This window comes from Siniperca chuatsi, linkage group LG23 (assembly GCF_020085105.1).
Source record: "Siniperca chuatsi isolate FFG_IHB_CAS linkage group LG23, ASM2008510v1, whole genome shotgun sequence".
In the NCBI taxonomy this organism is placed as follows: domain Eukaryota; kingdom Metazoa; phylum Chordata; class Actinopteri; order Centrarchiformes; family Sinipercidae; genus Siniperca; species Siniperca chuatsi.
The window spans coordinates 13,405,177-13,429,612 of NC_058064.1; the positions used below are offsets into that span (position 1 = coordinate 13,405,177).

A 24,436-nucleotide genomic window follows, 5' to 3' on the forward strand; every position below is an offset into this window, starting at 1 on the left:
ATATCAACAGCCCAAGTAAGCAGCCTTGGGGGGGGGAGACTCTCTGGCCAAGCCTGGCCTCGGGTTCCTATTGAAAATAAACCAGGCTGTACATTCACTGGGCCCAGAAATATCAACACACGCTGCAAGGAGCCACGTATAGCACTCAGCAGCGTTCCGCTTGTGCCTCTCCAAGGCTTAATGATACCTGCACCCCCCCTCCAGCTGCTTCTGCCAACATTGCTGCTACATACAGACAGCAGGCGGGCGGGAATTAAAGTATACATTACAGCAGAAAAATAAAAAGAGATCGAAATGACAGAAGTCAGACAGTTCAAGCTGACCGGGCCTCTTGAAACGAAGGAGCTGGTAGACTAGCGACAGACACTCCAGGTTAAATTGGCCCTCCTGTGCCTCCTCTTATTTTCCCACCACCACAGCTGCCTCCAATGCCCAACCTCCCCTTCCTAAAAAAAAAAAAAAAAAAAAAATAGCTTTTCTTCAAAAGCGTATTTGAATTAAACGAGTTGCTGAAATCAAAGGCTCGGCTGAGCCGGGTAAATTTAAACAAGCAAGTGCGGCTCACAGCAGTTTACCTGTTATACAGCAGATTGGAATTAGATGAAAGAGTAGAGCATGGCAGACAACTTCCCTTTATTCACAGTAGTAGATATTATCATATACTAAAGGCGGTTGCAGTTTAAATTAGATTCCTCCTCAGAGAAAAGTACATGCTACTTAGTTGTTTTTTAATGTTCCTGGCCACTGAGATGTCATCAAGATGAAGGAACGGCTAAAAAAAATGAGAGATACAATAGTCGTTTCACGCATTCAGATTTTCTGTTAGGGATGAATCGGAAACTCATTTACGACAGTGATCTGTAGTGTCTGAGGATCCCACAGCTCCAGCTCTGCCAAAGAGATTATCATTCCCAGAACTGTGGCTACACAGTTGAATGGCAGCAAGACAAGCTCCACTGGCAGTCAAAAGAGCACAACACCTGTATATGCTATGCAACAACCACTATCTAAGGTCCAAGGAATCCTGTCAATGAATTCGCAAGTAGCAATGAAAAATACTTCCATGCGGGATGACAGAAAAATGAAACACTGACCATTAAATTGGATAATGGAGAAAGTTTGGGAATGATCTCCAGAAGCTTGCGAGACGTGGAGCGTTCTGTTCTTATGCTGGAGAGCGGACTTCAGAGTCCTCTGATTACCTCGGCCTTCTGACTTACTGCTGACACAGTGGCTATCCATTCATGACTAAAACACCATTCAACTAGACACCAATAACACCTAAAAACCGCTGATCAAATTAATTCAGGAAAACGGCATTCCAGCAAAGAATAATAAACTCATTATGTGGAAATTTCAGACTCCTCTATTCTCCACACCGCTGCTAATTCAAACCTAATTTTTACTAGCCACTAATTTGAGGGCGAAAGGCGGGGGATAGGAATTACATCTGGAGGTAATTCATTGTGTGGAACTGAGCCCAGTGGAGGCTCCGATACCCCACACACCCCACCCCCACGGAATAAAAAAGAAAACAGAGACAGACAAGACATAGAGAACGCACTATTTAGGTGAGTGGGACTTCCGGAGCACTGAAACGACACTTTTCACAAAAATGTTTTCATTGTGCTGTCACCAGACACATGCTGGAGAGGATATAGGTGCTGCAGACAGACAGAGACACTGATAAATAAGGGAGAGTGGGGGGGATTTTCAGGAAATTCTTATACAGTTCAGGCTCCTCCAGACAGCTGCACTGGTTCAGGATTTAGTTAATAGCCAAAGATGTGGAGTTTAGGGAAGGGTGTGGGTTAATTTCGACTCAACAGTTGGGTGTTGTGCCCACTCTAAAAGGCTCAGAGTTTATGAGGACGTCTCCCTCTCAAGTGACCAGCTACATCTGGGCTGCCTAAGTGGGCTGCCTAATAAATGGCACACTTTTCCAATGATCTGCAGTTTCAAAGCACTGAGTAAAGGGTATCCAGCTGTATCAATTTCACTGTATGGATGCAAACTTAACAGTTATTTGCAAGGAAGTATTTGGGAGGAGGAGAGGACTACACGTGGACGTATTTTAAAGATTTTTCTTGATTACACTGAAAGAAGTCACACTGATCAAGTTTGAGAGAACGAAATACAAAGTTTGGCTCCCAACAATCAGGCACAGTGAAAAATCCCTGCAGGAGGACATTAATATGTGATAGAGAAACTTGCCTCAGTCCCTTCCACACCACAACCCCCTGCTCTCCACTTCCATCCTCTGCCACCCCTCCAACGCTAAATGTGTTTTCCAAATGAAAATAAACGGAGTCCGACCGGTTTGAGGCAGTCATACTCTGGAATATGAGATCAAATAAAGGCTTCTGTGGAGGCTGAAAGGAGAAATGAAATGGCTTCTGAGGGGAGATGTACCGAGTAATAAAATTACTCCTTTATATCTTCCTAAACAGCACATGTTCCCCTGGAGTGAGTGAGGGCTTCACTTTGGTCAAAGACAAGTATGCAAGTGGCAATTTTTCCTTCAGGGAAGATTCCCAGATACACTTCTTGAGACTTGGCGCACTGCAATTTTCTTGAAAACGAGAAACTATTTCAGCAACAAGTTAAGCGTAACTTTGGAAGTTTCACTTTGATGATGTGCTGGTACATGCTGTCATTGAAAGGTATGTTCCATTAAATTGGAACAGCAAGATGATTCATAAGCCTATTGCTTTTCAATGAGTTTAAACTAGGCTGAAATGTTCGGATGAACAGTTGTATTTTATAATAAAACATACAGTTGAATTGGAACTGACCATGATGTCACTACTTGAAATTGGTGAGCTATTCCAGTTATACAAGCACCATTCCATTTGGCATTGGGGGAAATTTACAACAAAAGTATGAATCTAACTACTTAAAATCATGCAATTGATTTGTATTCTTAAAAAGCTGGTCACAATAATATTCAGATGGACTTTTTGCTACAGCAGAAGGGCTATATTAGAGGAAATTTGCAATTGGAGAGAATACATTATAATTCATTATACAGTAGCTATTAAACCTTCAGTGGAAATGCTTTAGTACAAGGATTGAGCCACTTATCATACCTACTCACTACCTTTAAAAGCTGTCCATGTTCAGTACTCTGAGTGGCAAAAAAGCAATCGCTGATGACTTCGAAAATAGGACTAGATGTACAATTTATCAAAACAGAAACGGCTGGCGGGGATTTTAGAGAATCAAGAGTCGTAACTGTTTACGGAATTTTAAAAAAAACAGAAATTCAGTAATACCATTTTTAAAAGTTATCAATAAAGTGGTTTGGGTTGTACTGTCCAAAAACAAAATAATCAGCTTTAAAAAGATTTTAATAAGAAAAGGGTATTGTTCACAAAATTGATTCATCCTGTGAGATATTCACAGTATGTTGCATGGATCACAGCATTTTCTTAAGAAATCTGTGTACCTTTCCAACCCTGTTTTAATGTGTTCTCTTAAGGAGGTTAATCAAACCAATTAAATAAATTACTTGCAGATGCACACAAGTATCCCAGTTTCTGTTTGTTTTATGCAGTCTTGGCATGTAATTAAGTGGTTTACACCAGGTTGATGATGTTTGTGCTGTGACTATGAATTCATTTCTGACGTGAGCACAATACCGAACTTTTTTCTCAGTGACAAGCTGCAAGACTGTTGTTTACAAACATATGCAAGTAGAGAGAAGACTCATTAGAGATCTCATAACACTAGGCCCCAATAATTGTGTGGAGCGTGCATCAGTGGCTCAAAACACTTGTCAAGCTATCATCATGGGTGACTTATAATTTACACAAAGGCACCCAATTATACTTACAGGCAACATTTTCAACACTTTGCGAACTTGGGAAACATTAACTTTCTCTCTGTATTGCCTTTTGCCCCTGCCGACGCCTGTTATCTATCTTGGAAGACGAATGGCAAAGGGGATGTTTCTGACAGCTTAAAAGTACCCATCAGCTGCCTGTGAGACATCTCCCTGCACATCCAGCCCCGAACCTCCCCAAACAAACAGCAGGCTTCACTTCAAATACATAGCAGGACTATTAGGTAATCTTCTCCTTTGTTCACTCTCCCTGAGCCTTGGTGACTAACCTCAATCTCTCCCTGTTCCACCTCCTGCCTTCAAGCTGACAACACAACACTTAATGCTGCCAGGACTATAGGAGTGCACCATGATGAATGGCTATTTATCTGGAAATATACACATGCCATCTTATGTATTTAAAGAAGTTATGTTTGTTGTGTTATGATGACAGTACCAGTGTGGTTTTGAGTGAGAGGTAAAAAAAAGAGAAGAGGAGAGCGGCAGCACAAGGGCTCTTTGTTTTGGGACGGGACAAATCTGAGGTTTCCTTTTGGATATTCAATATCCTGCAAGGTACAAAACAGAGTTACAGTAGTCTAGTGTCTGGGCTTTTTTGGAGGGGAGGGGTGCAGAGGCTTGCTACGTGTGTCTGTGAATTGTTGCATGCTTCTTAGTCAATTGCTGTGTGGCTCGCGTGAGTCGCTTCCAACAAAGCCTGGGAAATCAATCAATCTGCAAAGAAATACCTCTTATGCCAGATGTGGCACTTAAAGACTTGCTTGTATTAGGGACTCTAAGGGTCCAAACAGTATAAAACCATGTTGAAATGAAATATTTATTACAAATGAATCAAGCTGTCAAAATGCTACCTACTCCACTTTGAATTTCTGCTTGTTATTTTAGGTGGCTTCTCTAAGGCGAAGCATGTCAAATCTGTAAGTGTGTAAACGTCTCACTCTGAAACATATCTCCACTGTTTACTTAACAAGTTGCCAAGGAGAATGAAGGACAAATGTTTCATTAGCAGGTGACTTTTTTTTGTTTCTTTTACAAGTCTTCAGTAGTTCCGCTCCTTGACACATGTACGCGCACTCTTGCATACACTGAGTATAATTATAAATGCACTGCTTGCTATAGGGAGCTGAACTTTTCACACCTTTCAAAGCCACAAAATTGGATGGTTTTGTGGTTGTGCAGCTGCCGCTCCGCGCTAATGCAAGGCGGTGTCATATGAAAAATATTCCTCTCCCCAAACCACAGGGCTGGTCATTAATGAAACACAGGCCGCGCAGTGAGGTCATACAGAGTCTAGATTTCAGCAGCCACACTTAAAAACCGCTCAGAGAGAATAGAGAAACATGAACACAAATCAGATTCCAGCTCCAAGGACGGGGAAAATAAATAAATAGAGAAAGGCACTGGCCCCTCTCACATTTTCCCCCAGCGCTCTGCAAACAACCGTCAACTGCAGCTCAGAAACAGCTCACAATGAGAGCAGACTAAACAATCTGGTCCCGGCCAAGGAAAATGCTAAGCAACTCTGCACACAGGATGTCTCACCCTAATTGCCAACTATCAAATCTCACAATGGAATCTATCCATTTGGCAAATTCTTCACAGCAAACTTGGCAATATACTTTTGCTTTTAAAAGTGTCAACTTTTGTGATGAGAAGACGAAAAAAGATAGAGAAACACAGTTGTCGAGAATTTCATTTCTATCTTGGATTTGCTGGGGTTCACTGAGCTTACAGGAAAACTAGCAATAATGTGTGCTGAGAGGGGGAAAAAAAACGTTGATTAGACAAAGGTGCTGGGGGTCTTGTAAACGAGTGATTAAAATCCTCAGCATTAAGATAAACAGACTAAATAGGTCCCCAAAGACCTGCACACTCAGGAAGAAGAGAGAGCAAGGGCAAGCCCAAGTCAGCAAGAGAGACTGACTGAAGGTGGGCATGGGAGCGTAACTGGAGCCTTGGGACTGGTATAAGAAACAGGGTTACCAGGAGGAACCGGGCTTTAAACAGGAAGCTAATGGACAGTCTCCACCATCCACCATGTGGCATTGTATTTTCCAGCCAGTCAAAGCCATGCTTGCAGAGACCCCATGACTTCAAACAGCCAAAATAGCAGCACATTCATGAAACAGAACAGAACTACTGGGAATTAAAGAAGGCAGGGGAAAAAAATGCACACACACAAAAAAAGGTAGCAGGCCTCGACAGCAGATGGTAAAATTAACATTTCAACAGTTCCTTCCTTTCATGTAGGTCTCGGCAGAACTTTTTCTTTTTCGAAAAAAGAAAAAAGTAAGAGGGGCTTAGGTTTTGGTAAGATACAGTGGTGTAGAAGGCATCTGGAAAAGGGGAAGAGGAATATTGGCTTATTGCTCCTGATGGTCCACCTCTATGAAAAATTAAATAGGTCTGTTTTGCAGGTTTCCCCTCTCTAGAGTGCCCTAAGCTGTGTTATGGAAACATCATCTTGGTAATTTATACGCCAAAGAACACCTGGTGATGAAAGAAAATAAACTATTCCTCCCTTTCTTCCTACATTTAAAACCCAACACTTTGGCTTTGTGGTCTCTCCCTTTGATGTTTCTTTTTCCACCTTTTTAACGTCCATCCATTTGGCTTATTTTGCAAGAAGTTGGCATCTATTGTAGTGTTAAGTCGTTCACAAAATACTTGTCAGATTTCATTTTGAAGTCTTGATATACACTTCAAAAAAGGTGCTGTAGAGATGTTATCATGGAGAGACTGGAATACTGAGGCATCTCTAATAAAGACCCAAACAATGGACAGCCTCTCTCATTCCCAACCCTGTCCAATGGAGCGTCTCAGTAGTACCCATTAATTTGGACACAGTTCTGGCTAAATTACATGTGTTCCACCTCTGTGACATTTTAAATGCAATTAAAAGCTGGTTATGGAAGTGTGCACGGACTTCCCTGTGATGAAGGGAAATCACTGACGTGATTAACATGCAAACGAGCTCATGCTGGCAGACTAGATTGGGGTTTGAAAACCTCAATTACTTTTGTGTGATTATCTATTTACCAGTACACAGATTTCCATTTCTCATCTCCAGCCGAGTTCCCCATGCACGAGCCTCAATTGCACATGGCACACCTTTATTTATGATGCGCACGATGCTGAAATACAAGCTCTAGTCATTTTTCACTGTGATATATTGCGTCTTTACAGGCTGCTCATGAGGCAGGGCCACCAGACCAACACTTCCTAATGCTGAACCATTTGCTTTGTGAGCACTTAATATGATCTTGATCCCCACAACCCTACACCCCCCCATTCCATCCATCCAACCCTATTTAAACTCAGTTTAATCCCCCCTCCCTGTTAGACAGCAGGCAGAGTAATGGACAAAGGGCAACCATTTGTCCCTTTCAACTGACTTTTGTGCTTTATACTTTTTAACTATAACACTACCAAAAATGAAAGCCCTTTAAAATGCATGAATGACTATGTGTGTATCCGTGTGTGTGTGTGTGTGTGTGTGTGTGGGGGGGGTTATCTGGAGACTAATTGCAGGTGAAGATCCAACTATACCAAGTGGTAGCAGAGAGGAAGGTGTAGATTGAAATGAACTGCAGAAACACTCCAGGCTTTATAGTATGTATCATCTTGTTGATGCAATTATTAAAGTAACGCCTGGTAGCACAGGATGAATGCAATTTAATTAATTTAAACAGCTGAATAGTGACAGAATTAAATTTTTTTTAGTTAAAATTTACATTAATAATATTAATATTATTAATATACATTACATTTTCCAGGCAGGCAAGATTTAAGATATAGAACAAACCTCTCAAACTTTTTTAAAGGAAAAGAAGCATCAAGCAAAAGAATGAAAATATTCAAAAACACACGAAAAATGAATTAAGTACAGTAACTGTGCCGATGTGTACTTGCTTTTCAACCATTTTATCTGAAGCGTAATGATTTTTAAAAAATAGAATAGTGCATGATTTTATTGTTTGTCAGTGTTGCTGCCTGTTTCTAGGTGCCCAGGGACAGGAAGAGAAAGGAAGACACACATTTCTGTGGCACAGCCAGACTTTTCACATTGTGCCCAGCATACATAAAACATGCCCTGTTGCTTCAGCTGGAGCAAAAAGGAAAACAGTGCCATCAAGTGAAATTTCTGAGGATTCCTCAAACATCTCAGCAGATAGATCTATCACCTTATCAAACTAAAGGCAGTAGAAGAAGAGAGTCCTCTTCGGTAAGCTTCAATTAATAGTATTTATTTATCCAAAATAAGAGATTTTTTTTTCCTTGTCAAAGAAATAACTCATCACTGTTATCCAACACTTATTAAACTTTTTTTTAAAGTGCAATTCAAATGTATTCTGTACATCTGCATGTTTTTACAAATAAATCTTCAAATCTTTACTCTGGATGGGAATATTAGACACAAGAGCACCTCCCACTCAAGTAGTGAGATGATAAGACAAGAAATGAACATGAGGCTTTGCTGACTTCATGTTCAGAATCCTGAACAAAGGGAATCATTATTACTATTTGAACTCAGTTGCCAGGACTTGGCTACAACACTGATGTAAGGTTGCTAGAGTAGGGGGCAGTGGATACAGCATATTGAGTTAGTGAAACTGGTGGTGACGGCTAGAATCATGAGTGAGAGAGAATAAAAGAGAGGCAGAGGGGTAGAGCTTAGATAATAGCAGATAATGGACAATTAACTCGGGCTAGTAGTGCCGGCTGCAGTGAATAGCAGCTTGTGGTGCAGCAAGTCCCCGATCACCACTCAGCCATATTCACATTGGGAATACAGGCGATATCAAGCTGCAGGCTACTGGGCCTCAGAGGTGTACACGCTGCATTAGCATTCTCTACAATGCCTTCAAACAATGCTTGATACCAACAAAGTGTCCCAAAGTGCAAACGCAAGCACTCTGCCGATGGGAAGTCTGTGGTGCCATAACCTTGTCTATTGTTTCATGTCCTTTCACCATCAAAATAAACCCAGGAGCCATAAATCCATTTTAAAAAGTGACATACTGCCACAGATACAGAGATAGAAATTAGCATAATTAAACCTATATAAAAGCTAATTGCATAAATAAATGAGTGAATGTCACCACTGTGCATCACACAAACAATGCATGTGTTCATATCATGGGCCTCAGAAGTGTTTTAACTGCCCACGCAGCACCTCCCCCTTCAAGCGCCATCTAAATCTATTGATCTGTGAAACACAGGGACCCAGGGGAGGCAATTCACTTAATATCATACATCTAATGATGAGATGAATAACGATTGTACCATTTGGTAATTAAACGTCTTACAAACCATTTAACTGACTGTGCGTCAGGAGGGGTCGCTGGAGGTCGTAACTATTGTTTTTCATTTCTTGTTCGGCACGAAAGCAGGAGACACACGCAAGAGGTATGGCTGGGGGTGTTGGTGGTGGTAGAAAACAGTGCATGACACAATGGTGAAAACACACTAATGACTGTTAGCAGCTATGGCACTAATCCCTAATGCTGTCAAGACTTTGAAGGAAAAACAATTTTGAGGGGGCGAAGGAAACAGAGGAAAGTAACGCCAGACAAACATCTTTGCTTCCACGGATTTCTTTTTTTTCTTCTATATTTAGAAATCTCATTAGCTCGCTTGTGCGTCTTTCACAATAAGAGATAAGTGAGTGAGAAAAATAAGCCCGTATTTATTGGTGAACTGTAAATGCATGACAAAGGTGATGTGAAAGAAGGGGGAGGGGGTTATGTACAGACACCTTCACTCTTGGCAAAAAAGCGTCTGATCCACACAAAAGTGTGTTAAACACACGCTCTGAGAGTCAATTTACTGTCAACATCCACAACCCTAATCCCTACTTACAGCCAATAATTACCCAACATTGTCACACATGTCAGTGTGTTGTTGTATGGAAGGGCAAACTCCAAAAGGCCTGCTCAGGGCTTATTCTTTAACTGTAATGTAATGTATACAGTAAGCATGGGGAAGGCAGGGAGGTCAGGTTTTAGCGGTTACGAAACATACACACAAACGTCCAACCACCTTGACGAAGTAGCCTTTTCCTTCCATGCTATCCTCAGAGAGCTAACAATACCTTTCTTCTGTATCTGGTCCTAGCACGTTCACACAGCATTTACTGACAGAGGGATGTGTGTCATGCTCCTGGCTCCTTATTGAATGATAGCTAGTAAACATTGTCATTCCAAAGAGAGACAGGATTAAAGTCTGCTTTGCCTATTGAGGGGAACAGTGCGCGAAAAGAGAACCGGAACAATAGCTAAATGGAGGACGGTATCACAAGGGTCCAATGTCTGCCGTGATGAATATGTGGGAGATTATAACCCATTCCATCATTTCCATAATGTAAAACTCTTTCTTCTTCACCCGCCGACTATTCACTAAATAAATGAGAAAACTATCACCCGCGCAGAAATATTTGACAAAAGGCAGAAGGGAGGGAGACTGAGTTTTGAATGACCCCTGTGCCTTTGACAATACAGGCGCTGTCCGGACACATTCGGAAGCAGCGGAGTGAGTAAGACCTGGTAGAGTATTTATCACTGGGCACAATGCAAATGTATTACCATGTCACCTATATCACTTTACGGCACAGAATGGAACCACGGCGAATACAAGGGAGTTTCATATAATACCAGGTGGAAATATGAATGCGGTGTTCTTTCGATGTGTGGCTTTACTGCCTCGCTAGCACTCTAAACTGAGGAATCATTCAGTGGACACTGGTTTAAAACCCTGTAGCCACAAAGAGTCAGCCCTTGCATTAAACCAATATGCTAACTAGCCTAGCTAATAAGTCTTTCCAACAAAAATCTTTTGAATTGGACTGACTGACTACAGGCTTGAAATAACTTCTGAAAAGAAAAGTAGAATTACAGAGTTGAGAGTAAAGAGAATGTGAATAAAAGAAGTTGAAATGATCAAGTTAAGTATGGCTTCCGGGAAATTCACCAAGCAAAAAAATGCTTTAGAAAGTTATACTATATACTGACCATATACTATGGACTGACAATATAAGCGGCCACTTGACTGCAGGTCCTTGAATCCAACTGTTACTTTTCTAGAGAGCTCCTCAAAAAACATTAAACTTGTGAAATTCCTGAGCCATAGAAAATATCTCCCCACCCCATGCTCCGCTCACACCTCAACATCACTGACACCTTTTCAGCCATTCACTTGATGTATGTGTGTCTGTTTATGTGTGTGTATGTGAAAGAGAGAAAGCCTCTGTGCAAGGCTACATACGTGTGTGAGTGTGTGTGTGGGTCATCTGCCCGATCACTGCAGTCTATTCCAGAGACTTCTCCAATGGTAACCTAGTTTATTTACTTTATCTACAATATAATGCTTCAGTGAACATTTGCAACTTTGAGACACAAGTTTCAATCAGTCGTCTAGCGGCGGTGTGTGCTTGCTCGCGCGTGTGCTCAGCCAGGTGCAGAGAAGAGATGAACACCGCAGCCAAAGAGACAGCGCGGCTTTAAACCGAAGGACTGACAAAGAGGTCCCACAATAATACAAAATAAAAACGGACAGCGGGACAAGAGGGACAAGGGAAACAAAAGGAGAGCAGAAAAAGATAAGCAGGGAAGAATGCCAGAAAAAAATGAACTGTACAGGACAACAGGGAGAAGAACTGGGAGGAAAGGCAGTGGTGGATTTAAAAAATAAAAGAGAAGCTAAGTAAAAAGCAACATTGTGCTGAGAGACAGGGAGAAAGAGCGAGAAAGACAGACAAAGGGAATCCTAGAAATAGACAAAAACAAAGTGAAAGAGAAAGCATTGGAGAGAGAAAGAGAAAAAGAAAAGGGAGGTAGACAAGATGTTTTCTCTGGGTAGTGTGGAGCAGGTCTTGTCCAATAAACACAGGTGAGCAGCTCGACAGGCCAGGACCACCAAGCTGACTGACAGCTGAGAGCTCTCACTGACCGCCAGCTTTATGTTACATGACATGAGGAGTGCAACTCAACTGACAAAGAGAAACTGCCTGCACCTCTCAGAGTGTGGGAGGGAGAGGGGTTGGCGAAAGCACACACACACACACCCTTACGCACTTGTGCACACATGGCTGTTTAAAGCGGCATCCACGCACCGTGGACACAAAGTTGCAAACACAAAAATATCACACACATCGCACACAACCAGACAGGAGGAGAGCCATGCCATTTCCCTTCACAGGTGAGCAGAAGAAGGAAACACCCCGGTGCTTCAGTTACTTAGTGGGAGAAAGTGAGGAGTTGTAGGGTGGGGGGTAGAATGTATGCTGTGTGCCGACTGAATCTTTTCCACATGACGGGCCTCGGGCTGTTTTTGTCAACTGCACTCTTGAGCAGTAAGGAGTCAGGTAGTGTGACCACATGATTGCCCAAGAGGCACTGTGGTGAGAGAGGGAGAAATGGGAAGAGAAAAGGAGGGAAAGGGAAGACAGGGGCAGAGAGAGAGGGGGAGAAGGATCGGGGGCCGGGGACAGGACCGATGCAGCACGCATGATGAGGTGTAATCACAAACCCCATTCAGAGTGCAGTGGAGTTTGTCAACATACACACATTCACATTCCACTGTCTGTCAGCTCTATGACCCAAATCGAGCATGCTGTGTGAGTGTGTGTGCGTTTTCCACACACACACACACACACACACACACACACACGGATGCTTTCTGCCCATTTCGCCTCCAACCAGGTAGTAACGATTGCACTGTCTAGGCTTGTGGTTTGTGGTGAGGAAGTCAGATTCCAAGCTCTTGTAGGGTTTCGCTGCCGCCTGTATCCCTTTTCAAACCACGATCAAGTGATCATTGTGAACAAAGGACTTGGCTTGTTGCCTCTGGAGTAAAAGCTTTTTCAGTGGCTGTGACTGTGTGGTTTGATTTGAAACTTTTACTTAAAAAAAAAAAAAGAGAGAGAGAGAGAGAGAGAGAGAGTGAGAGAGCAGAGGAGGGCACCATCTCATGAAGGCATCTTCAGAATTTTAATAAAAATGTGTCACTTTCATAATAAAAATATTTAATGAAAAAGTGTAGTTTAGACACACTTACATAATTAAAAGTTAATATGCAAAGAAATATATTCTGAGTGAAACAACTTGAATGCTGTCATTCCATTTAAATACGCACAAAACTAAATCTCACTATATATATATACATAACATGGAACAGAACAAACAATGACTTACATGTATACAAACCTTTGTATCTGATTAAACAATGTAGTCTTCTTTCACCACAGGAAGCCTAAATCCCATTGTCACAATTTCTCCTGAGGTGGATATAGTACAAAAACAGAGATGTGTTTCATAGAAACCAATTTCTGTGGAGAACATACAGTATGTGACAATATTAACATAATGTTTGCGTTTTGGAAATGCCTTAAATACTAGGAATTCAGCACTGATTTGTCTGCAACTCAAAATAGTTCTATACAGTGTAACATAGTATGCACTCCCTGAGATAGAGATCATCAGTAGGTTAAACTAGTGTAGATGTAGTTTATATCATAATAAGAATATCCCTATAAAAACACTGGACTGTGAAGGGCTAACATAAACTGAGGGCTATGTGTGTAGCCTGAAAAATGAGGCTGCGTGACAGTTTGGTGATAACACACCAGTTCAATCTGTCAAGACAATCAGCATTTAGACCTTGGGAGAAGAATGCACGACTGTGTGCGACCAATTCATTGGACACGATCACCTGCGAGTGAAGCCACTTATAATTCTTCCCACCTGAAAGAAGGAGTTCAAACTAATGTCAGACTGCTCTGATGTCATGCCTGCCTCGGGTTGGGTTTCACAATAATCTCAGGCTCTTGGAGAGATGCCATCGAGTCCAGCTTCCGCACCCAAGATTTCTCCAATGAAATTGCAGGGAAAGAATAACACGTGAAACACTCGATCCCTGCTCGTTTATAGAAATTAAGGTGATGCATGCAGTGCTTGCAATCAGTCATTTCTAGTATAAGGTGTACATATACAAAACTATTGGAGGGGCCCCAAAGTATGCTGAGGCCACCTCTGCTAAGGGCAAAGTTACCTTTTTTCCCCCATTATAATTTCCAAAATCACATATTCTACAAAGTGCATGAAGATTTGGCATTTTAAAAAGCAACTGCATAAAAGATAGTAGGGGAATGAGTAAGAAAGAGAGAGGGATAGCACAGGCAGCCACAAGGATCAATAGACTCATTGAGCCTCTTTATCTTCTCCTTAAGGAATGATGGCAATACTCATTTTGAAACTTCTCATCTCCCCGCTTTATAATGCCATTCTCATGGCAACTGTGCACTCTGGACAAACACTCCATGCAATCTCTTTTCTTCACTCCTCACCGTGTAACCCTGCATCTCCACATCCTCTTTTGTTTTTCTATTCTGTCCCTCGGTTATGTCTGTTTCACATCAGACCTGTAGAAAGATAAATACCGGACACTTGGTAAGAAAAGATATAGTATAGAGAAAGAGAGAGAGTTTGAAATGTTCATATGGAGTAGGAGAACTGGACTGAATTCAGCCTTGCTATGGTTATATTTTCAGTGTGTGATGGGTTTCATATGGGGCAGCAAAGGACCAAAGAAAAAAGCTGGGAATATACATATCAGGTGTGAAAAATATTTCCTCTGCGGAAATAATGTAAGTACAATTCCGGAGTCTATTTGAAAACAGGATAGCTCCTAATCCGAGGAATCAGCAAAGGGCAGGCCGTCATTGGACAATCCACTTTTGGTCCAATTTGCTCACAGCACGACACTATCAGACCCCAAACCAAACCTCATTAAATCAAAATATGGAAACTTGGGGTACTTCCAAAACTTCCAACTTCTCTCCCTCCCCCTTGCCTAAGTGTGAAGACAAAACAGTGGACCATAGAGAGAAGGGTGCATGAAGAACGGCAGCAGATCCTTGGAACTGAGAGCAAAAGGAAGGAAGAGAGGGAAAGAAGGGAAAGTAAACCTTTGATGAGTAAGACTTTTTTTGTTAAGCGAGGGGGCTTAACTTTAAAATATTCTGGGTGGCAGTGAATGGGGGATTGACCAATGGCCCTGATCTCAGCCACACACTGGGGCACTGGGGTTAATGGTGGATAAAGATTAGAAAAAAAGGGGTTGCTTTGCCTGATCTCCATCCACCCCCACAGTTTTCACCTTCTCCACCAATCCCAAATCAGCTAGACAATGGAGGCTGCCAATGGGGAATGATCCAAGTCCCTTTGATTTCTGCCTCTACCCCCTCGACTGCTCTGAGAGCCCAGGGTAAAGACCCGTGGAGGTTCCCCCTGTTTGCCCACTCACAGGGACGACAGTTAGCAGGCTCAGAGAAACCATTTGAGGATTGGAAATGGAATGACAAGAGGTCTCTGATCTATGACAAGAAATCAATTTCAAACTGGAAATGTGAGCAGAGGGCTGTTCAGTCCAAACTGCAGCTCCTTTAAAGCGGCCAAAGATATATTTAATTGCTGTAGATTTTATATATGTCTACACTGGAAGTACAGCTTGCAGTGTTGGGGCAATTACACTTTTTTAATGATTAGAAGGACTTTTTTAGGCCAGAAGATATGCAGTAAGAGTTCATTTTTGAAGATTTAACTGAATACAGACAAATTAAGAACTAATACTTAAATCTCATTTAGGTGGGAAAGGAAATCTGTACTCTGCTTCACCCTGGAAAGATAGGACTCTTGAGGAGGTGGACCTGGTTCTACAGCCAGGCCACCCAGCATCTTTGCTCCTGCCCACACGCTTTAATCATATCTATACCTCGAAGGTGCTACTTCACAAGGGTGTACTAAGATAAATAGATTAGATAGAAATAGATACTCTCCCAGAGGTTGGGGGTAGAATATATAAATAAACCTGTGACCTACAGCAAACGGACAGCAAAAATCACCAAAACAAATCTAACCAGAAATCACTTATCTATATAAAGTCACGATACATTTCACTGTTCTTTTGAATATTTAGGCAGACGTATTTAAATGATTCATATCGTAATGACTGATTATTGAGTGACAGCACATGGAACATACCTGTAGCAAATCATTCCATTTAAACCTTCACACACACACACACACACACGCACACACACACGCACACACACACGCACACACACACACACACACACACACACCCCTCTCTTTTGACACAAAACTTGATTCTTCACTGCCAAAAATTTTACTGTGTTTCTTCTCACCATCACGACCTGAAAGAGTTTGGCTATGTGTGTGTGTGTGTGTGTGTGTGCATGCGCGCACGCATTGACGCACAAGTGTATACGAGAGATCTAATCAATAGAATGGCCACATTAACCATGTTGGAGATAATTGGTGATTCCCATTACGCGACCTGAGATTCCTCACACTCATTTGTGGACTGACCTGGTGACAAACACCATCTTGTATCATTAGCTTGGAAAAGGGAGCTATCTTTGAACATGTCCAAGTTTCGCATAACTACAAAAGATGCAGGATCAATCAAAAAGTTGAATTTATTAGATATTAACTGATTAACGTATAATATTTGATATCACCCATAAATTTCACACTTAAGTGTTTATTATTTAATAGCTAAAACAACACTGTGCTTGAGGAAATGCATAAAAACATCTCTGGTATGTCTTGGTATTTGAAGTCAGTTACTACTGGAAATGTACATGAATCTCACACATCCCAGCAACTTTTAAATGATGGCATTTTATTAATATGGTTCTAAATTATGTAAGACATTAGGTCATTAACACAGCTTTTAATACTTTAAATATAAAACTGGGTTTAAAATGCTACTTTTCAAAATACTTTCCATTGTTGAATAAAGCCCATATACAAAAATATGCACTAATAGGTATAATTTTCTCGTACCTGGCTCTGCTGTTTCGTCCTTTCAGCACTCAGGATTGTGTTACTCTAAAGCCAAACCCCACCAACAGTTATGACTGATGTGGCTCATTAAAAGTGGACACATTCATCTGAGAAAAACACAACACCAGGCATGCAAGGACAATGAAAACTGTTTTCACTTACCACTTTGGACTTTACAGTGTGTGTCGTCTTCTTTTTTCTACGGGCGCAGAGTGTGCATATTTCATCCTAAAAAGAAAAAAAAGGGGGAAATAGAGGTTTGGAGTGAAAATATGAGCAGTACATTGAGCAAAGCTCCATTTCTGCCTCATCTAATTTCTTTATAGCCAGCATAGAGTAATACATACCAGGTACACTAACTTCAGGTTAAAGCTCATGTAACCCCTTTTCACTTTATTTTGTTCTGTTCGGCTACAAATCTCAATCAAGACATCAACAAAATAAATAAAAAAACCTGATATCCAAGCTTGCCCACATTTGCCGGCCATAATGCATATCATAACTTCTAAGTTAGAGTAGATTGAAAATCCTTGGGGTGTGAAAACCAAACAGGCACAACTGAAAGGTTGCCCAATGGAGGGGGAATTCTATCAAGGTGGACAAGATGAAGATTTGTTACATTTGAGCAGGGAATGGGGCCCCCTTGACCTCCACTAGCCACTACAATCACCCAAACACAGTAGGGCTAACAACACTGTAACACCACAAACAAAGACACAGTTGGTGTCTTGATAAAAAAAAAAAAAAAAAACTAAATCAGTGTATCATTTTCTTCAAGAAGACATTCCTTAAAAGAGTTTTATTTGGAAAGATGAATGATCTTGAGAATACACTGTAGGTTACTGTTAATTTTAACACTGATCCTTGAAAAGACACTGTTAATGCTACTCTAATCTTTCTCATGGTTGAGGATTCTTTGACAGATGGACATGAAGAGGCCATGTTCAAATACTTACCCTTAGGGAGAGAACTTGCTGTTGTTTTCCGTCACAGGAGTGGAAGGAATCCAGCGATGTCAGCTATCTGAGGTAAGACAAAACAGTAAGTATACCATTAGTCCAAATCTATTCATGAAATGCTGATCTTTTTTTTTCTATTTAGGTTTCCTCTGCACATTCAGTACTGGTGCGGACATGTGTGGGCTAGACTGTGTCTTGCACATTGACTGTTTGGCTTGTAGGTGAAAGCAATAAACTTTGGAACAACAAAGTGCACCTGGATTTTGCTATGAAGCATGAGAGCACATGTGTTTGTGTGTGGGTGTGTGTGTGAGTGCATGCACAAACAGGCAACGTACAGTACAAGCTACCCCCCCACACACACACTCCTCACTCTCTCTCTCTCTTAAGTTAAAAGGTGCAGTGCCTGGAAGGCTCAAGCTCTCAACGCCAAGTAAATCACACTGTCAACCTGACACGATTGATTTCTCATGTAGGTCCATTCAGCTGTCTGCATCTAAGTACACATGCTATAGCATCCATATAATTTAGAGACTACTAGTATTGATGATTTTTTGTGTTAATCACAACTACTGCAAGAGTATACAATACCACAACTGCAGCTACAGAGTGCTCTGGACATTTTTACTGCACGTACATCACATTTAGAGCATTAGGGAAACAATTAAAGTCCCCTTGTTGAAGAGCGTTGTGGAGGCAAATTTCTGCTGCCGGGGGTATGAGGGGCACAAAATGGCCTGGATGTTCCTCTCTGTGATTTTTTTTCTCTTCCCTTTTATTCTCCCAGAATTCCAATGACCCCTACAGGCAACCAACGACTGCTGAATCCTAAGGAATGTGCTCTCTGAACTGTACAAAAAGCCCTCAGCTCAAAGAGCACAGCTGAAAACAAAACATGCCAACTGCTATAATTTTTCACTGTTTTGAGTTTGTGGAAAATGTTGCACAGATTGCTGTGCAACATTTACTCAGAATGGGGTGAGTGGGTTTGAGGTGGGGGTGGGCACCAACTAATGCACTGTATGTTTGGAAAGCAGACATGAAAAGGTTTGACAAGTTTAGAATCAAATAAGGCGCTATAAAATCATATGATTTAATGGTATTGTGTACATCTACATTCTGAACACCTGAAAAATATAGTTCTATGTAATAAAATCAACAAAATTGTAAAGAGAAGCCTAGCTGCATGGGATGACTAAAGCTGTCAAGCTTACAGTGAAGTAAACTATAATTTAGATATAAAACATTATTTCAAGGTAATGCCTCTTTACTTTAAATTATTTGCTACTGAGTAGACTTCAATATCACAACACCTCTGGGCTGTGCAGATGTCATATTTTATTCACTGGAAAAGCATTAGGAATGCTATTAGTCTGTATGACCTCCAATTCGTGGGGATTTACAAATACCACACATATCTTTATGCCAAATATAAAACCACTGGTAAATTCTATCAACTTATAAATATGGATTCAAGTATTCATGAAGGCCTAATAATGCTATAGGCTGATATTTACATAAAGCGCTCGTGCACTAAGTCAAGATAAACTATTTAAGACTCGGACCACAAATACCTCCACATTGCAGAAAAAGGAGGGTCCTGCGATAAAAGAGGACATTATGCTAACAAGTCAGATTACTGTACACAATAACTTTATCTTAAAAGTAAATACCATCCTTGGTGTTGGAAAAAGGGGGGGCATTATGGAAAGTCACTGGCAATATTTTCTGTGGGGACCAAATGCTCCTTATCAGTGTTAGTCGAGCAATTCAGGCCCGCCCGAAGAAAGATGAGTCTTCAAACTCATTCTATTCATGGTCAGACGTGTAATTACCCTCAGCTCACAGTCTAGACCTAACCGCTTTCATAGTATTTAAGATCCCCTATGCAACGCGCGGACGCCAGCTCCTACCACCAAGCCCTGCACGTTAAATCTGTGGGCAGATAAATTAGCGAAGAATGCAATAAAATAGACACAATGAGAGGAACTTTATCCTCCCTGCTGCTAAATGAGATTTCTTTGAAATGCAGATCAGTGGCTCTAGATTAGTGAATTTTAGCTGCTGTCAACATCATAACAAAATACAAATGCGATTGTTCGCTGGTGCCTTATCTCCTTGCTTCCATCTGTTGGCTGGTTATTTACTCCCCCCTGATTTACTATGCAGATCTAAATAAGTCGCATCAAAAGGAGGGCTTACTGCACAATGCCTTCTTAAGCTTCTACATCAAGGTATTTGAAAAACCGGTAGTCACATGAAAAGGCTGCTCATCAAAGGCACATCTCTAATGAACTCTCCCATATCAGAGGGAGCTTGTGGGGCCTGGCTTTAATGCCGTCTGTGTGGTGAGAGAGGAGCAGAACTACAAATCAGACCCACCAAGCCATGGCAGAGAAGGGAGGAGGAAGACAGAGAGGGGGAGAAGAGAAGAGGGAGGAGGAGGAGGAGGCCTCAGTTATCAGATGAGATTAGCTCAGCACAGGGACTAGTCCTATAGGTCTTTCCATCCATCCATCTAACTCTTAGGTCTAGGCTGAAGAAGGCTAAAATAGCACTAGATTAGAACAGGTTACAATGGATTACACTGCACTCAGACACAAGTTAGTCATACTGGACAACTGGGAAAGAAAACGGAACAGAGCAAATATTCAACAACCACCTTCAAAGTTACTCTAAATTCAGTGTCCTTAAGGCTTTTTATACAACTGGACTGCAAATCATAGAGTATTAATAAATACCTGTCAAAAAATGACAAACCAATTCAGTTCTCCGAGGGAGATTCTTGGACTGTGAAAAATGGGAAAAAAAGCATACTCTGCTGTCCCCCCTTCTCATTCTCCCCAGGTCTGCAAACAGCTTTGGTAATCTCAAACAGAGCTTTTGCATTACGCTCCTGCAATAACCTTTAATTTCATGGTGTATTTGTTGCATTCAGCACACAGGCCGGATTACAACCGACAATCGTCAGACTTATACAGGGAAAATAAACTGCATGGAGAGATCATGATCTGCCCCCCCCCTCCACCGCCATCATCACCGCCACCATCCTGCTTTGTAGCAGTGTGTCTGGATGAAGGGGAGACCCCCACCAACAAGCATGCAGTTTACCAGTGAACAATTAGCCCCAGAGCAAGAGCAAGCCCGGCACTGGCACATGTGGTTAAGAGGCGAGCGCTGCGGGAGAGCGCCAGATGATGAAGGGATGAGGATGGGGGGAGGAGGAGGAGGGGGAGAGAAGAGGACACTGACAGGGGGGAGAGGGTGGAAGGAGGCGTGTTGCGTGTGCCAGACAGGCGTGTGCCAGTTTTTGGCTACTGGGCATGTCCTTCATCATTCACTTCCAGCTACTCTTTACAGAGAAGATAAAGACAGATAATGGGAAGGGGAGTTACTCCCCTCCTCAATTCTACTCCGAATTTTAGGAACCCATTCAGATTGAGCTATAATGTGAAGGCATCCGATGGCTGAGTCTCTTTGCTACAGAAACCCAACTTCTCGTCCTTCCCCTAACCCCGCCTCAAGCATCTCTCTGCTGTGTAGCATGCCAACTGGGCCCAGTGCCAGTTGCATTTGCAACCACAAGGGACCCTTGTCTTTTTGCCTTGCCTAATGAAATGACAAAACAACAGATTTGCATATGCAGAAACAGGTGTTGTAACAGGTTTGACTCCTCTTGACCCAAGCCGTGTTAAAGAGAGAAAATGCAGAGGAAAAAAAAAAAAAAAAAACATGCAGGAGGAAAAAAAATAATACGTTTATGACCAACAGCTGCCTGGAGGTATTTAGGCTCTAATGGGCACTCAAGTTTGCACCATCTGCCCTGCTGCTTGCCAGAAGTGACAAACTAAATTAAAAATCACTCATCAAATATCATAAAAATAAACCATTGTTTTGCTGCGTCCATATGTTGTGGCCATTTTATTTCGTTCTCAGAGAGTAGCATTGGAGGCTGAGCTTCGAGGCCTATAGCTGTGATCCAGGGAAAATCCAGAGAGCCGTACAGTAGCCTATAATTACCCTCCCACCGATCTGCTGTCTTCAGACCAGAGCCCTGCGTCATCCTACACATTATCCAAGTCCATCCTCTCCACATTACAGAGGAGAAAACCTAAAAGAGCCAATGTGGTGAAAACATGGTCATTGTTTAGAGTAGGATTAGGGGTTTCCATCCAAGAGCACAAGCTGGGTGTTCAGATGGTGAAAGGAGATAGAATCACTACACTATACTTGCTTGTAACTAGATAACTGTCATTATGTTTTATGCAAATGTGTATTTGCTATGCCAGAAACACAAATTGTGGTGGAGAATGTGTTGCTGTGAAACAGCCCAAACTAAAAGTGATGCATTTCTGAAAATGTCAAATGTCTCCCCTCCACATTTTGACCAAATTATGTCCTGACCCAAAGGGCTCGACTGGAAACATTCCTTTTGTCCTTTACTGAAAGACACAGCTACTGTACAACACCCCTGCCCGCCAAACCTACTCAACACCGCCGCCACCACCCAACCCCCCACTTCCCTTTTTCCTCTTGTTTTTATTTAGATGGGTGAGACAGAAGGAACAAACCTGAGACCGTAGTGACCCTGTGCGAGTGTTGTAACTTGGTCTAAAGCTACGCCGGCAGAAGGCAGCACCATATGCCCTCAGCCCCGAGCTGGATGCTCTTTCTGCAGCCTAATGTGCCTGTCAAAAACTGTTACTGTCACGAATCCCCCCCATGTTTTTTTCCTCTCACAACATGTTTGAAATAAACAATTTTTTCCCCTCTTTCTCTCTGTGTCTCCCTGGGTAAAGAGGAAAGGTCCTTGGAGATCTGAGGCAGAGTGAACACAGGAACTGCGTTCTAATTGTTTGTGTTTCTGACCAGGATACAACTCGTAAATACTTAACAGTCTATGGCTGAATTAAAAACAAATCATTTTTTTCGAGATCATTACACTGTGGTTGTCAATTGGGAGACATTAATCAGGTTGGAAATGACCAAAAGAAATAACTTTCTTTTCCTTTTTCCTTATTTTACTCGTAGTGTCAAATGTGCAGCATACCTATCACACCACTAATAATCAAATGATGTTGTCATTACTAACAGATGCTACAGATGTCTTAATAAAAGGCTTAAACAATGGTTGAGTTAGCTACCACTGTTAGCCTCAGTGCTGTTTCACATGAGGTTTGACTGTTTACGAATGACAGGCTGATGGCTGAATGTGGTCTGAGCAACTGTGACCTTGCCTTTTACCATGAGTGACCCTCTGTCTTTAATTCAGGGCAACACCCCAAAACCAACACATTTTTTCACACCAGGATACTGTCCATCTGACCGTGACTTGAATAAAAGCTGTCATGCCTTCACACCACACTGACCAGCAAGTAAACATGCAATTGTTAACTCAACAAGGAAAGGGGGGGAATGAGGGTAGAAAAAAAAAAACAAGCAAGGTCTGTGGCTGCTGTTGGTGTACTATGATTCAAATGAGTACACTGTTTATTGGATAAACAGACAGACAGGTCAGCTAGTGTTACAGGCAAAGCTTATGGCAGCTTGGAGTGTCAGCTCTATGGGAGCCTTTTAACTACAAGTCACTGTCAAGACTGTGGTGCCATGAGGTGAACTCTAAACCTTACGAAAAGGCATCAGTTATTTGACATAGCTTTAAAGAAATACTGTGTACACAAAGCAAAAGTTGGTTTTATAACTTAGCATGCATGTCCTTTTCCATTTCAGAATCTGACACACTCAGAGGTTACACGCACCGGCCAAAAGCTTCTTGGCTTGGGAGAGTTGGGTCATTTGTTTGTGGCGTTACAATCCTTGGAGGGAGGTATGATGACGTAAGATATAATATTTGCAAAACAATCTTCACAAGATATTTTGACACTTAATTGTTTTGGTCCAAGTAAATATATAACCACAGAGTAATTTTAAGTTGGCAAAGCAAACATGAAACCCATAAAAATAAACTCTATGTAAATAAATCCTACATGTGACTATGAGCTGAGATGAAACAAATGACCAGTGTGAAAAAGTAAGTAACTCGTTCTTCAGATAGCTCTTAACTCACCCTTGTGTGGGCAGCCTGCAATCTCCTTTCTAATCCTCATCCCCTGACCCCACCCTGCACAGCGTTCTCTGGCCAAAGAGTCACAACGTTTCTTGCTCACAACAGTGTGGAGTCGGGCTTAAGAAGTGACCCAGAGCGTAACTAAAAAAGTCTGAGCTGTCTCAAGACTCTTAGTAACTGTGGCACACAAAACATCATTACTGTGATGTGGATAATTACAGTGCAAAAGGGTGGCCTCTTAAGCATGTAATACACTCTTTTATCTTATGAAGTCAATCTCTCAGAGTCTGACAGCTTGCAGCATATGATCCTGGTAAACAAATACTTTTGAACGGCACAAAAGTGCCATTAAAGGCCAAAACTGTCAACACAAATTCCATTCTTACAGGGGGGGGGGAAACCGAAATGGGAGGGAGAGGGGGGAGAAGGGGAGGAGGGAATAAAAAAGGAGTTGATCACTTCTGGTTGCTTTAACTTGCACGGAGGTTGTCATGGAAACATTTCTACATTTCTATTCTAACATTTAATTGCCTTTAAGCTTAGTAACAGGGCCAAGTTAACTATATATGAAGACACACTGTGTAGGTTACGTGGAGGAGCTCAGTCAGATGTTTAGAAAAGTGAAGCTGGAGCTCCACTCCCTTGATTTTCTTACCCATTTCCCCCCCAAATGCAGCAACACCTCAAGGGCTGAGTGAGC

General features: G+C 41.8%; 1 protein-coding gene across 4 annotated transcripts in view; it reads right to left on the reverse strand.

Annotated features, from left to right (window-relative positions):
- The window catches only part of foxp2 (forkhead box P2), a 104,369-nt gene that overhangs the window by 76,973 nt on the left and 2,960 nt on the right, over nt 1–24,436 (reverse strand). For all 4 annotated transcript variants that reach the window (XM_044185871.1, XM_044185870.1, XM_044185868.1 and 1 more), the window contains exons 2-3: nt 17,667–17,733; nt 16,873–16,938 (exon numbers count right to left, since the gene is read on the reverse strand). The gene's annotated coding sequence lies outside the window, so the exon portion shown is untranslated. The remainder of the gene's footprint in view (nt 1–16,872; nt 16,939–17,666; nt 17,734–24,436) is intronic.